General features: G+C 35.0%; 1 protein-coding gene across 2 annotated transcripts in view; it reads left to right on the forward strand.

The window, feature by feature from the left end:
- The window catches only part of SNAP47 (synaptosome associated protein 47), a 74,103-nt gene that overhangs the window by 41,184 nt on the left and 19,388 nt on the right, over positions 1–13,531 (forward strand). The window lies entirely within an intron of this gene.

Consider the following 13,531-nt stretch of genomic DNA (forward strand, 5'->3'; position numbering starts at 1 on the left):
ATCTACTGAGGAGAAAAAGATACATTCTTTTCTATCCCCATTAAGTTTTATTCAGAGGTCTATCACATCTAAATTTCTTAAGATTTTATTCACTTTCTTAGCTTCCTTATTGTTTATTTTGTGATTAGATTTATCCAGTTCTGAGAAAGAGAGATAGAGATTCTCCATTATTAAAGTTTTGCTGTCTGTGTCTCCTTGTAATTCACTCAGCTTTTCCTCTAGGAATTTGGACACTATATTACTAGATGCATACATTTTTAATAATGATATAGCTTCATTGCCTATGGTACCTTTTAAGAAGATATAGTTTCCTTCCTTATTCCTTTTAATATGATCATTTTTTGCTTTTGCTTTATCTGAGATCAAGATTGCTACACTTGATTTTTTTTACTTCAGCTGAAACATAATATATTTTGCATCTAGCCTTTTACTTTTATATCCCGTGTATCTCTTTGCTTCAAATGTGTTTCTTGTAAACAGCATATTGTAGGATTCTTGTTTTTAATCCATTCTGCTATTGCTTCCGATAGAGGGAGAGTTTATCCCATTCACATTTCCATTTAAGATTACCAATTCTATATTTCCCTCCATGCTGTCTTTTCCCATTTATATTTTTTCTCTTTGCTTTCATCTTATTCCTCCTCACCAGAGTTTTACTTCCTTTCCCCTTTAGCTTTTCTTTTAAATTTTAGCTTTCCCTTTTATCAGTCCCTTCTTCCCTTTTCTATCCTTCCCCCCTCCCTCACCTTTCCTGTAAAGTTTCTTAGATTTTTAAACCTAAGTGGGAATGTATTTTGTTCCCTCTCTGGCCCAAATCTATTGACTAGAATTTGTTCAGTGTTCATACCCTCCCTTCTTTCCCTCTACTAAAATAGAACTTTGTACCTCTTCATTTGATGTTACTTATCTTTAGAAGTACCATCAATCAAGTACTACCATCAATCAAAGGTTGATTAATTGATTACTTGATAAGCTTAAAGTAATATCAAAGTACAATTGCAGGTTGATTGCTTATTTGACAAGCAACATTGCCTCAAAATCACTTAGTACCCTCCCCTCTTCTGTCTTGTTAGAAATACACTTCTTAAGAGTCATGAATCACATCAAATTATAATCATTTTACACCTTAGTACCCTCTAGGACACACAGTCCTCATGAGTGTCCTCCCCCCCAGCTCCCCAAGCATGGTACCCTTGTTAACTGAAGTATAGATTAAATCCAAACTTTCTAAGTAGGTTCCCACCCTTTGCTCCTAAAGTCACTTCTAATTAACTTAGAGAGCTTCTAAGTGCTCCAAGTATTGGAACAGTCTGAAAGTCTCTCTTAAGAACTTTGTGAGGTATGGGACACACTGGTTCCAGACTGACCAGCTTAGGATGCCCTCATCAGAAAAAGTGTTAAGCTTTTATGAGCAAGACAGAATTAATGTAGGTCAAAGGAAACTGAGATACATAAGTTTAGAGTAAGCACCCCAGCTTTTCATCTGGGCTATTTGATTCAAATATAGTAATGTCATCTTAGTCCTCTTCAGTGGAAAGATAAGAACCCAACCATACCCAAATCCTCTAAATCCAGTCTCTTCAATTATATTCAGCCTTTTAACTATCCTAAGAATATTACAGTTTTCAAGAGTTACAAGTGTTGTATCTTCCCTTATAGGATTGTTTACAATTTGATATTCTTGACAAATTTTTTCCCCCCTTTTCATTTACGTTTTTGTGCATCTCTTGAGTCTTGTATTTGGAGACTGAATTCTCTGTTAAGTTCTGGTCTTTTTATAAGGAAATTTTGGAAGTTCTCTATTTCATTGAATAGAATATATTTGAATTTTGGTTGTAATCCAAGGTCCTTTGCCCTCTGACATAAGGTATTCTAGGTCCTCCAGTCCTTCAGTGTTGAAGCTGATAAGTCCTGAGTAAGTCTGATTGTATTTCCTTTGTATTTAAATTGCTTCTTTTTGTTGCTTGTAGTATTTTCTCCTTTATTTGAGAATTCTGTTATTTAGCTATGATAGCCCTTGGGTTTTTATCTCGGGATCTCTTTCTGTGTAGTCTTTTGTTGGCTATTTTGTTTTCTTGCTCTAGCAGATTTGGGCAGTTTCCCGTGATAATCTGAAAGATTTTTTCCAATTTTTTTTTTTAATCTAGACTTTCTGGTAGTCCAATAATTATCTCTCCTGGATCTATTTTCCAGGTCATTTGTTTTTCCTAAAAGATATGTTATGTTTTCTTCCATTTTTTCAGCTTTTTTACTTTGTTTGAATGGAATCTTGTATTCTCATAGACACATTGATTTCTATTTGTTCAATTCCAATTTTTAGTGTTTTATTTTCTTTAGTTAACTTTTATATTTCCTTTTCCAGTTGATTAATTTTACCCTTTTCTGAGTGACATTTTTTTCCCAATTGTTCAATTTTATTTTTTTGAAGTGTTATTCTTTTTCTAGTTGGTTATTTTTACTTTTAAAGGAGTTGATTTCTTTGGTCAATTTTTCATAATTTTCCTGTATGACTTATTTCTTTTTTCATTTTTTTCCCCTCTTTTCTTTGGCTTTAAAAGTTTTTTAAAGCTCTTCTGTGAGTTTTAGGATTTGAGTCCAATTCATAGACTCTTTTGAGTTTTCCCCTGTAGGTAATTTTTCACTGTTTTCTTCTTCTGAGGTAGCATTATCTGCATAGTAGCTTTCTATAGTGAATGCTCTTTTAGCTTTTTTGCTCATATTGTTTGTCTGAGCTCTAATCTTGGGTATAAGTAGTATAGGCCCAAGATTTTTATGCCAAGACTGGGGTGTAATCCCTGGTTTGTTGTAGGCCAAGATGTTGTCTGTATAGTTCATGCATTGCCTTTGCAGAACCTTGTTTCTTCCTTTATGTCCAGGTTCTGCACATGTAGTGATTTGTTCCCAATCCAGTTCTTTTGCTTCAGTGTTCCCTCAGTGTTCCCTGCTGGCTTGCTAAATAGCTGTGGTGACCTGGTCTGCAGTGTGGCTAAAAACTTCCTTCTAGTTTTCCTGTTCTCCTGCCTAGTTGGGCTTTACTTCCCCCTCCCCCCGCCAAAGAGATAGACCTTCTCTGAAGATTCTCCATGATATCTGCAGCTGAAAACTTCTTTGGAGCTTGTCTTTTTTTTTTTTTTTTTTTTTGGTGGGTTCTTTAGTTTTCATGTCTGTATAGATTTTATTTAGTTTTTGGTAGGGAAAAGCTCTGGGAGCATGCTAGTTTCATGCTGCCATCTTGGCTCCATTTCTGGAAGTCTCCCAGGTGAGTTGTTTTACAAAGAGATATTTAACATTTTCTTTAATTTTTTTCATTTTTAACTTTATTTTCTTGTTTCTTGATGTTTCAAGGAGTCATTAACTTCCACTTGCCCAATTCTAGTTTTTTTAAAGAATGATTTCAAAGAACTTTGGTACTTTTTTTCCATTTTGCCAATTTTGCTTTTAAGGAGTTCTTTTTTTCAGCCTATTTCTTGATTTTTAACTTTATGACTTTCCTTGGGGTGGAGGAGGCACTGTTTTAAGCTTTGGGTTTTTTTGTAGTTCTGTTTTAAGAACTATTCGGGGGGGCGGTGAGGGCACTGGTGGTATGATCAAAGAGAGGTGGTGTTGTTGCTCTAATCTTTACCCAGGAAGGATCCCTACTCTTTTGCAGCCACAAGAGCTAGTGCTTCTCTCTCTGCCTTGGAACTCTGACCAGAGCCAACACACACTCTTCTCCACTCTGAAACTCTGACCAGGGCTTCTACTCCTCTGAGGCTGCAAATGCTATTGCTCTTCTTCTACCTGGAACTGCAACTTAGAACTTGTATAGGCAGTACAGTATCCAAGGATCTGAATCAAGGTTCATCTGAGTGACTTGAATTCTTCTAAGGCAACTAGATCCTCTCTTATTTACTTCTATCAATTATTTTTTTTACCTATTTTTGTTCTTTAATTTCCAATAAAAAAGTTTAGTTCTTAGTAGAGAAACCAGAAGTAGCAAAATTCATTCTTCCCTTTTCATATGTTCTAGCATGTCTCCTGTTTCCATGCATTTGCTCTCACTGTTTCCCTTGAATGAAGCTCACTCTTCTCACCTACTTTTGAATCCCCATTTCCCTTTAAGGCTCAGTACAAGAGCTACCTCCTACATATATCCTTCTCTGATCTTCTCACTATTTAGTGTCCTCTTCCCCTTTCTCCAGAATAACTTGTATTTTTATAGACACACATATGTGTATGTTTCTCATCTATATTGTACACAGTAGTTCCAATAAATGTTTCTTGAAGTGAATTGAATTGAAGGGGTCAGCATTAGCAAACTTTAAGAAAGGCCTAAAGAGTTAACAATAGCAAATTATCTCTTATTTGAGCCAAGCAGGAGGCAGTTATACCTTCCACATCACAGGGGTTAGGGGTGTGGTGCCCCCATGACCTGGAAAATCCATGTAAAATTTCTTGGCCCTCCCTCCCAGAGAAGTCTAATTTTTCTTTTCTTTTTTTTTTTGTGAGGTGTTTATTGTGAAATTTGGGTTAAGTATTTGGTTATATGCTTTGTGTCACTTATCAGTCTTTTGATATCATCTGCAACTTCTACAAAACTCCTAAAAAATTCCCATTTAATTTCTTATTCCAATCTAAGATACAGCAAAACTGTGATGGGGAAATTTGAAATGTTGAAGGATAAACTGTAGGTAAGTCTTATTCAAATGATAGTTTAAGTGAACATTTTCTGCCTTAGGCTCACAAAAAAATAGAAAAACTATCTGCATAGGCAGAAACTCTCTTAAGCCGTTTTGCAAAGAGGAGGACGTTTTAGTTTCTCAATACCTCTTATTTCACTTTCACTGTTATTTCAATTATTAACTTGTTTTGGTGTCATCTGCCAATAACTGGTAGTTTCTAAGTTGAGTGCACTTAACATTCACTGGTTATTATTTTAGTAGTTCTAGAGAGTACCTTTTGATGTCATCATAATTTGTTTCATACTCAAAAGGCCCTGGTTGGTTTGCCTTTCTCTTGATAAACCTGTTTATTGTTAAACTTCATTGATTGATTAGTGGAATTGATCCACTAATCCCAGTTGGTGTTCTCCTGACTTGTTTGGTTCTCCTTGCATTTAGCTATACTCCCAAGTTAGGTAGTCTTGGTATATGGATGATCTGTGGAGTGGCTTACTTACAAAGGGTGAAATAGAAAGTATATGTAGAGGCCTTTGGTGGTGGTCTTTGTTTGCTGAATATGATTAATTATAACATAGAATGTTCTTTATAGTCTCCTGAGGTTTGGCTGTGGTGAAAGCCAAAAATTTTTCCTTTCCTTCGCTACAGGATATTAATGGCCCCAACTGGTAGAACTATTCTAAGTTGCAGACAGCTTGATTTATCTAAGTTCTGTCTGTTCAGAAATGGTTGATAATTCTTCACTGCAAAAAAAAAAAAAGTATTGTTTCTTTTTTAGGATCAGCTTAATAACTAAATGAGCAGTGCTTATGATGTAGGGTGGTTGCCCCCCCCCCCCCCCCCCCAAGCTGGAGCTTGTGTCTTGAAGTGACAGGAACAGCAGGACTGTTGTGTCGAGAAACGTCGAGGCAATTCAGTGCCGATTCCTTTAGAAGTACAGGAAGCTTTACTTCTTTGTTACAATTGAATAAAAGGAAGCCCACAAGTAGGAAGTAAGTTTCCCAGGGTCTCCTTTGGTGCCTGTTCAGCCCAGGGTGTCTGATCCTTAGGCTGGCACCATGAATGGAGGATGCTGAAATGAAACTTTTTTTTAATGTAAACATCTGTTTGAATAAGTAGTTCGACTGTATCTGCTGTATTTCTTACATTTGCTCTGCCAGGGCACCTGATTTAATGACAGCCCAGCTCTAAGTGGACTATGATAGTGCCATGTTGTCTTGTTGTGATGTTTACCAGCATTTGCCAAGGATTCACTGTGACTGCCATGCTAAGATGTGAAAGTCTACTCATAACTATTACTAAACTACAGACTTGTAGTCCTGGCCAAATAGAGAACTATCAAGGTGAATATTTTAGCTATTTGAACTAGATATGGTGTTATTGCCCTTCCTTTTTAAAGTTAGGAATACTTATAAATTATCCCAGGCATAAAAAAAGGCCCAAAAGATCATTATGTCTATTAGTCTTTGCATCTTTCTTTCATTTACAGATTTGTTTTAAAGGAATAGTGTTCTTTCTCCCATATAGGCTAGTTAAAGGATTTTTTGGTTCTCTACATCTTTGCCTTAGGCATCGCATTGTATTTATTCAAGCTTTGCCTTTCCACATCCTGACTGAATCATCCCAACATAATTTCAGTACTGCTCACCTTTCCCAGAAATTGACCTTTCACTTATTCAAACATCATTCTAACGGTAATTTATGGGGCTTTTTTTTTGTTGTTTTTATGGCTTTCTTCTTTTCCCCAATGTTAAGTTTCTCTTAACTGTACTCCAGATTATATAAAGCTTTTCAAATGTTTCTCCATTTTTAAAAAGATGCTTCTCTCTAAAGTTTATTCATTTATTCAGAAAACTTTTTATTGTGCCCCTCCTCCTATGTCCAGAGCACTGGCACATGGTGCACAGAGATAAAAAGTTAAGATCCATAACATGCCTGCCTTCATGGATCTCACAAAGACTAATAGAGGAATGAAACAAATAATTATCATGTGATTTTCTCTAATTTGGTTCTCAGAGAGAGGTAAAAGTGAAAAGTGAATGCTGACAAGGAGGACTCATTGAAGATTTCCTGGATGATGGAGTGTTTGTGTTACTCTTTAATAAATGATTGGTAGCAATTCAGCCAAAATTCTAGAGAAGGAATAGACATATTTGAAGCAGAATACAGACCAAATAGTAGTATGATAAGGCTTGAGTGGTAGAAAGGTATCAGATGATCAGTAGCAGGCTATAAATACCACAAAATACATGCAGTTATGTTTACATGTCCTTATAATTCTGTGCAATAGGTAGTATGAATATTATGTCCATTTGATAGATCCTGAGCCTCAGGATCTTCTGACTCTTTAAGACCAGTGTTCTTTTCACTAGATTGTGGTGGTGCCCCTCTTAAAATCTACTATATAATTATTTCATTGTCTCTTGAGATACTAGTACCACACACACACACACACACACACACACAGTCTGATTCTAATTGGTTGATATTCTAATTGGGTAAGAATATGTCTTGAAATATCATTCTTGAGCAAGTCTCATGATTCTTCTGAATCCAGAAGAAGTCTTCATTTTAAATCTTAATCATTGGTTTAAAACTCAATTAGGATTTGGCTGATAGGTCATTGTACATTGGTGGAGTTTTGTGCATTGATGACTAGACAGGTTGTCATCTTAGGCCCCAAAAGTAGCAACTGTTTTTAAGATTTGGCCAGACTTCAGATTTTTCCATTCTTTCCATCCCATGTTATATGGAATTCACACGATGCCATTTAATTACTTCAGTCCTTCTTGTAAAGCAAAAAGGACCCTTTACCAAGATTTCAGAGATATTAACAGTTGTGAATTTTTATTCATATGATTTTCATTCTCTTGGAATTTTTATTATTGGTCCCCAAACCTTAGTTTCAATTCTTATTATTGTCAAGCCAAATGTCTTAGACTATTTGATAAATGATTTCTTTGTTTAAAGGCTTTTATGTCTATGAGATTATTTTTATTTTGGGGGAATCTGGACCAGTGGTTTCATTGTAGTTCATAGCTGTTCTCACAAAAAAAAAACCTCCTTTACTTAAGAAAGATCAGTAACTGCTCTTGACAGTTGCTTATGTCACTATGAGATTACAGGGATGCACAGCTAGCATGTGGAATTGAACTGAGGGCTGATTCTTTATCAGCTACTGTGTGCTTTGCTTTTGAGCAAGATTTTAATTTATTTGAATATCCAGAGTTGATTTTTGGATGTCAGTTTTTGTACATTAACCAAATGCATCTTAGCCATAGAGTGAAGTGTAGATTCTGCTCTATGAAGTATGTTTTATATTATTTTCAGAAATAAAGCAAAATCCTGAGAATTTAGGTCTGTTCTTATCTCTGCCATTTTAATTTTAAATGTTGTTGATTATGAAAGAATGAATTAACTAATCCATCATCCACTATTAACTACAGCAGTATAACTATTAGAACTATACATTTAGTTATTCAGAAATATATGGTATTATTGAGAGCAGTCCTTAGGTGACCAGGACCCCTAACCCTCTTGAAGGATAAAGTTTTAAACTAATTCATGAAAACATTTTGTTTTACTTTGTGTCCATTCCTGTACCCTTTTTTTCTCCAACATAAATTCATCTTTTAGGGGAAAAATTTTTTTTTAGCGAGAAAGAAGAAATTTCAGCAAAACCAATCAGAATATCAGAAGAGAAAATCTGACATTATGTGCAGAGATCCACTTCCTTGGAACCCCAAAGATTCTTTATAACTTGGCAATATTCAGTTTTGATTGTTTTGTAAAGTCTATTTTTTCCCATTTATATCGCTATAATCATTGTGTATATTTTTTTTTGGCTCTGCTTAGCTTCAGTTTGCAATATTTCATTTAAGTTTGTATATTGTATTTGCTATTTCTTACAGCACAATAATAATCTATTATATTTATATACCAAAATTTTTTTAGTCATTCCACAGTTGGTGGGCATCTAGTTTGTTTTTAGGTCTTTATTATAAAGTATTGCTATAAGCATTTTGAACCTTTCTTTTTTTGTTTGTTTTTTTAGATTTTTGCAAGGCAATGGGGTTAAGTGGTTTGCCCAAGGCCACACAGCTAGGTAATTATTAAGTGTCTGAGACCGGATTTGAACCCAGGTACTCCTGACACCAAGGCTGGTGCTTTATCCACTATGCCACCTAGCCGCCCCTGAACCTTTCTTTTTTTCATTGACCTTTTTGACAATGGAATCTCTGTGTCAGAGGATCTAAACATTTCAGTCACTTTATTTGAATAATTCTAAATTGCTTTTCTCAATGGTTATGCTATTTTGTTGCTCCATCAGTAATGTACCTGTCTTAATATAACTCTTCCATCATTGATTATTCCATTGTTTTAACATCTTTGCCAATTTACTAAATGTTTGGTGAAGCTTAGGGTCATTTTGAAAAGTATTTCTCTTATTGATTATTAGGAGCACCTTTCATGTGGTTGTTAATAGTTTGCAATTCTTTTGAAAACTATTCATATTCTTTGACTACCTCTTTATTGGGAGAATGACTTCTGATCTCATATATTTCTATTAGTTATGTTTTGAATATCAAACCCTTATCAAAGATATATATATAACAAAAATCTCAGTTGTTCCTGATTATGTGTTGCTTTAATTTTATTTATTCAAAGCTTTTCAATTTCATGTACAAAATTATCTATTTTATCTTTTATAATTGCCTCCATCCTTCGTTAAGAATTTATCCTTTACCCATAGCTATGAAATATGTGCAAGGCAAAATATCGGCTTTCTTGACAGATGGAAACTTGGTATTTTATGCTTTAGGGTAGGAGTTTGGCAGTCATGAATGGGAAGGACCAGTTGATCAGGTTCTTGTCCTGACTGAGGATATATCCTCTGAGCTGGAACTCATGACGTGAACTTGCCTTCAGATAACCAGTGAACTGGATTTAGAGGTAATTAGGAGTGTTGCTGATAATGAGATACCTACAATGCCAGATTTGTCAGCTTATTAAAATTAGTAGACAAAGAATAGAAAGAGCTCTGACTATGGAATCGGAGGACCTGGGTTCAGATTCTGCCTATAATGATTACTCTTATGTGGCCTTCAGAAAGTTGCTTATTTTTTCTTGGGTCTTGGGTTTTTTTTTTAAACCTATATATAAAAAAGACCTATGAAAAAAGGACCTTGAAGGCTTTTATGTCTATGAGATGAAGGTCTTTTTAGTTCTAGATCTGTGATCCTTTGTTCTGTATCTAATCCACTCCCATGGATTTTTATTAGCTTAATTTTAATGTAAATGATGCTGATGATTCTCAGATCTACCTTTCCTACTCCATCTTCTATGCTGACTTCCCATCTAGCAGTTCCAACTTCCTTTCAGATATCTTGAACTCAGAAGACATTTGAAACTCAATATTTCCAAAACAGAATTCATCATCTTTCCTCCAAACCCCTACTTCCTTTCCTTTTATTATCAAGGGCACCACTATCCTCCTAGTCCTCAGCCTCCCAGCCTAGCAGTCATGCTGGTTCTTCACTATCTCATGTTGCTTTTATGTTTGCATATCTCTTGAATATGCAAATATTGCAATATCTCTTGAATATGTCTTTTTCTTTTCTGGTACTGCCTCCAGGCTGCCCTCTCCTCATATCTAGGCTATTGTAATAGCATCCTTATTATACTGTTTGGTGGCTTGGCCTTCCCCAGGTTTCTCTCCTCACTTCATTTCATCTTCCATGAAAGTGATTTTTCCTAAAGCAAAGGACTGTGTTATCCCCCTTTTCAGTAAACTCTAGTGATTCCCTATTGCCATCAGGACCAAAAGCAAAATTTTCTATTTGGCTTTCAAAGTCCTTTATGCCTTTCTCTTTCCTTCCTCCCTCAGTCACACAACTTTCTAGTCTTTCTTACACCCTCCGCACCACAGCCTTGTCGCTGCCCCATCTCTGGCTCCATGACTGCAGTGCTCTCTTCCCATCTCTACCTCCTGACTTCCCTCAAGTCCCATTTAAAAATCCCTTCTTTTATAGGAAGCTTTTCCCACCCTTCTGAATTCTAGGATCTTCCCTCTTTTAGTGATTTCCTGTTTATCCTTTAGAGAGCTTGTTTGGACAGTTATGTTTGTTTGTTGTCTCTCTCATTCTGTGAAGCACAAATCCAACCTGAGGTCAGGAATTGTCTTTTGCCTCTTTAACCCTCTCCAGAGCTTAGGCATTTAATAAATGTTTCATTGCTTACTCTTTCCTGTCTCGTGAGTGTTTCTAGCAGCAGAGTTTTTTCTAATACTTCTGTCTCCCTGAGCCTTAGAATCCCTAATTTTTCTAAACCTTTTCTCAGTGTAATCATGTTCTCTAGTTCCTCTGACTTTGTGAGGTGTCTGATAGCTCTGAGACTCCTCAGATTTGACAAATGACTTTCCTGGTGATAGTTCATTAATTATCTAAATATTATCTAAATATTATTGATATAAATGTTTTCTTATGGCATATTAGTTCAGAAATACAAATAGATACAAAGCTTGCTCTTGTTTAATCCCTTGTAAGATCTAATCCAACTGACAGTAACTTGTTCACAATTTATTAAAAGAAAAACTTTTAAGGTAAATTGGAATGTCTCAGAATTCATATTTCTGGCTTGAATATTCAAAGTCAAAGCTCCTGAACTATTCTTTCATGAGAAAAGAGTAATAATGATGATGATGATGATGATGATAGTTTCCCATTTCCCTGGTGAGGTAGATATATAAAATGCTTTCCTAATAAGAATCCTATTGTTGATAGCAACATCATCTCACATCATGTCACTTTAAGGGCTAAAAAATACAGTAATATTCCCTGTTTTACAAATGAGGAAACTGAGTCTTTGAAAAGGTAAATGATTTCCCTGGAATCATACAGCTTAGTAAAGCCTCAGAGGCAGGATTTGAATAGAGTTCTTTTAACTCCTGGATCAGTGCTTTATCTTATGGTACCATCTAGCTGCCCCAAATAGATAATTTTCTCTAGGTCTTGCTTTTCCTCCTTAGGTTGAAAATGAAGAAGATGCTTAGGTATAGTTTCTCAGCTAATATGATGCAGGCAAAAGAGAGCACAGAAATAAGAAAAACATTTCATTAGAATTGAAGCCAAGTATAAAACAGCTGGAATAATCTCACACATATCCATGAGTTCAAAGTCATTCCTACTTTTCTACCACATCAAATTGTGCTAGATAGACTATGAATATGAGAGTCAAGGAAGACTGTTCCACATTCTCTGGAAGAGGAAATCCAGGCTCAAGAAGGCTCAGTCCTCTGGGAGAACCAATTTTGGAACTCTTTCCTATTGATTTCAGGTCTAGGATTTTTTTCTATTATATTGCCTTTTTTTATGGTTTAGAAATTTATTGCTCTAAAGCATTTTTTAGTTTAAAATCAATTCTTTGCAACACATTTAGAAAGAACCTGCTAAGAAGTACACATTCTAGTGAATAACTGCAGGCACAATTTGTGAAAGGCTCTTCAGTTTGTATCAGATGAAATACCAGGCAGTTTTTTTTTATAAATGAAGCATTTATTGGAAAACATTTTAGAAAAATTCCGTGTAAATAGGCCTTCTCTTGACTCTAAGAGCAAAGTAAAAATGAATAAATTCTAGAGTGGGAAAGTAAGACTTGATAGTTACCCATATGAAAAAAATGGTATGTAGGAATCTATATGCCATAGTGGTGAACTAGTATTTTTTTTAATTATTATTATGCTGTTTGGGCATTAGCCATATGAGATCATAGAAATAAGAGATGGAAAAGACCTACTGTATTAGGTCATGTAGTCCATCCCCCTCTGCCAAAGCTGGATTGTTCCCTACAGTATATTTTCCAGGGCTCTGTCCAGTTTTTTAAGTGACTCAACTGATGGAGCTTCCACCAGCTTTGGGTTCTCTAATGGTATGAAAGTGTTGTTTTCTGAAAGTACTAACTTTTGTCAGTGATTTATTCTTTTGCCTGATGATAAACAATGTATGAGAATGCTTTAATTCCAGATCACACAGAGTCTACTTTTGAGATTGTACCAGTTATATTTTTCAACATTGTTTTAGGAAGGATAATTAAGTATCATTTATTAAAAAAAACCAAGGTTTTTGCCCATTTAAATATCATCATTCCTCCTTTGGCCATCAGACAGATCCCAACCTGTGTGCTATTTTTTGTGTTAATGATCCATTTACAGTAAATGAGAATTAGAGCCAAATGGGAGTAGTTATTTCTATGAAGTACTTGCATACTGTTTTTTCACCTTTAAAACACAAATATTGTTATTAATGACCATAGTAACAAAATATTTGGAAAATATCTGTAGAGATATTGATCCATTGGGAGGATGAAATACTGGATGTCCCCATTTACTAATTCAGATTCTTCAGTTCCTTTTTGTTGACCCAATAAATGATTTGTAGATTTTCTTTAAGATGTTGATTATTAGTGGTCTGTCCTTTATATTTCTTTTAAAATGCATTTTTTTGGTTCCAGAAGTTATGCTCAGATCCTGGAAATGTTTACCTAATTGAAATAATAGTGATATAACAAGATTAAACCCTTATTTGTTTATTAAAATATCTGAAGAATATGGCATGAAGTCAGAAAAACTAGGAAGATTTTAGTTTCTTGATTGAGGTCATATTGGCCAATTCCTTTCTTTATGCTTTCTAACTTCTTTAATCATTTGGTCATTGTGATTTTAAATATTTTTGGTAATATCATTTTAGTTTGGCCAGATTTACTCCATAGGGCAGTAAAACTCACTGTTTTTAAAACTCAGTTTTTCTTTAGTTAATACCACTGTTTAATATTTATCTTTAACTGAACAGGTTTTAGTGTATGCTATGTTATGATTT

The sequence above is a fragment of the Macrotis lagotis genome, chromosome 8, assembly GCF_037893015.1.
Source record: "Macrotis lagotis isolate mMagLag1 chromosome 8, bilby.v1.9.chrom.fasta, whole genome shotgun sequence".
Taxonomy (NCBI): domain Eukaryota; kingdom Metazoa; phylum Chordata; class Mammalia; order Peramelemorphia; family Peramelidae; genus Macrotis; species Macrotis lagotis.